Genomic DNA, 2,720 nt, shown 5'->3' with positions numbered 1-2,720 from the left:
AAAGGCCGCCCGGCCCGGCAGCAGCAGCCCCGCCGCGGGCCATGTCGGTCGCCGGGTGTTGTGACTGCGGAGAGAGGCCGGGAATGTTAAGTTGATGCAGGACTGAAAACCAAAGAATTTGTGCCTGAGGGGCAAACGGCTTCTTTTTCATTTCGTGCCCGTCAGTTGGAACTAATTCTGCACAGAATTTCAAGTGAGCCCAAGTGGGATTATCTGTGAAATGCCCGCGGACTCAAATGGGCAGTTTATTCAGGCCTCTGGACTGGATTTCGCGTGGGCTCTGATGTGTGCAGATTCCAGGGTTATCCTTCCTTTGATCGTGTTTTACCTATGGAAAAAAAATCTCTGCAGACAATCCACTCTTACTCATGTAAAATTAAAGCAATTTTTTCTGCTTTAATAATACCTTTGAGTGCTTCCATATAGAGTTCTGACTTCTTTTTAATATCCCATCTTGTTGCAATTTCCTCCTTTAGACTTCTTTGAAACTAGCTGAAGTGTTTTTTGTTGTTTGGTTTGGTTTTTGTAAATACATTAGAAGGAATTCTTTGGATGCTGCGGTTTGTGTGGAGGAAGGTGGTGTGTAAAATACTGTAGAGCTTCTTTGAATTGCCTTGTACTTTCCACCCTGTGTCTAGCATGTGCTGCCTCACACGGCTCTTTCTCAGGGCATACAGGGATTGAACTTTACTCATTTCCTTTGCATACAGTAAATGAAAATGCTCTGGTTCTTCCTGTAGAATGGAGTGCTGAGACACAGAGAGCCTCTCAGTTAGCCCTACGAGTGGGCTTTTACAAAGCTGTAGCTTGTTTGGTCCAGCCTGGAGAGAAAAGCACAAGATAACCAACAATTGCTCTTTTAATTCCTGATTTTTTTTAAAGCTGCAGTGTACAGGCAGCGTTACACAAGCCTGTGTGAAAGTGTAGGCAAGAAAAATTGTGCTAAATCTGCTTAGCAGAGGTTGGGCTCCAGTCTCAAGCTTCTAGTGTGTATTTTAAGCAGGCTACATACATGTTTAGTATCAGTTGTCTTACCTACAAAGAACATTGTTTCCCTGTTTTGTCAGATGTGCTAGTAAAGAATAAGGATCTTGCTACAGCTTTTGCTTCTCTTCTGCGGTCTACTAAATTCAGCAGTAAAAGCATTTCCTCATGCTGATGAAGAAACAGTAGAAGTAGTTTTACTCAAGCTTTGTCCTGAGTCCTTGCACAAAAGCATTTCATTAATCACTCTAGCTTATTCTGACACTAGAATTGTGCAGAGCCTGAAATTACTACACAACCTGATAATAAACAGATTATGAAAGATGGTCTCTGGAGGGAAGAATCTCTTGACAAGTCATATATTTTCGTAATTAATTAATTAATTTCCTTACCAAGGTGATGGTGTAATAATGTACCTAAAAGAAAAAGACACTGGGAAACTGTTGTGTTAGGCAAATCACATACATTTCTAAAAGAGATACACACTATTAATGTGTTTTCCAAAACCTGAATGAGACAGGAAGCTTTGCTTAAGTTGCTACTATATATTAAGAATGGAGAAAGATGGTTGAAAGAGTTAAATTTAAATAAAAGCTTGCAATTAATGAAAAAAGAATTGTCATGCTTGCATTGACTTTGCTAAGGAAATTTTTGTTTGTTAAAGGTGTAGTTTGTAAAACTGAAGGAAATACTTGCAAGAAAAGCACTTCAAAAGAAACAGGACCTGCCTACTTCTTTCAAGGAAGTAATTTTTGTAAACTGTAGCATATATTGCAACAAAGGTGGTTCTGTGGTAGATCTGACACACCAGTTTTTGCAGTCCTTATTTGTACTTTGTTAAAGAAAGTACAGCCTTTGTCTGGACAAGAGCTAAAGGTCTGATCCTGAAGATGCTCAGACAGCACTTTGAGTAGTTTACCAGCCAATGGAAAAAAACACTGAACTGGAAAAACATTTTGTGTGCTTAAAATGCCTTAGGTGGGGAAAAAAAAAAGGATTAAGTTAGTTGTAAAGATTGAATGTACTTGGTTTTGGGTGTGGAATTAGTTTTTCTTTTAGATAAGCAGTGCAGACATTTTCATCCAAATTGGTCCCTTTTGTAGCTAGTGATAAATTTCTGCAGTTTTGAAACAGCACTTGGCTTCCTACAATAAGGAGATGTTTAAATTCTTAAAAGTGGAAGTTGCAAGAGTTTCTTAAGTGGCAGTTAAATTTCATAACATGTGGTGTGATCACTTGTTGCAGGTTTCCTCCTTCAATTTTTTAGCTTTTGTCTTTCACTCAGTGCTCCATTCTAACATTCCACTGCTATTCTTTTTAGTCAAAATATGTAGATAGAGATAATATAAATTGATGCAGAGTAATTAAAAAAAAACAAAACAACCAAACAAAAACCAAACAACCCCCCCCCCACATAAAACTATGTTATAGTAGTTATTTTACTCTTGCTTTGTGTGGATCCAGAGTTTCAGTGTTCTCATGTACTTTGGTTTGGTTTCCCACTAAAGAGCTATATTCCAAAGTAAGGGCAGTTCTTTAGTAGGATTAATCTAGCATAGATGCAGCAAAGCTCTAGGGTGTTCATCCAGTCAGAAGCAAAATGTGGAAGATTGTGTCAGAATTATGGGAGTGACTTGCTGGGGGCTTTCTTCTCCCCGTGTACAAGTAGTCCAAATATACTTTGCAAGGCTTAACAAGGAATTCTTTTAACAGAACTTGTATAGAAGAGTATGAGC

The sequence above is a fragment of the Chaetura pelagica genome, unplaced genomic scaffold (genome assembly GCF_000747805.2).
Source record: "Chaetura pelagica isolate M959 unplaced genomic scaffold, ChaPel_1.0 scaffold630, whole genome shotgun sequence".
NCBI lineage: Eukaryota > Metazoa > Chordata > Aves > Apodiformes > Apodidae > Chaetura > Chaetura pelagica.
This window is presented reverse-complemented; position numbering follows the sequence as displayed.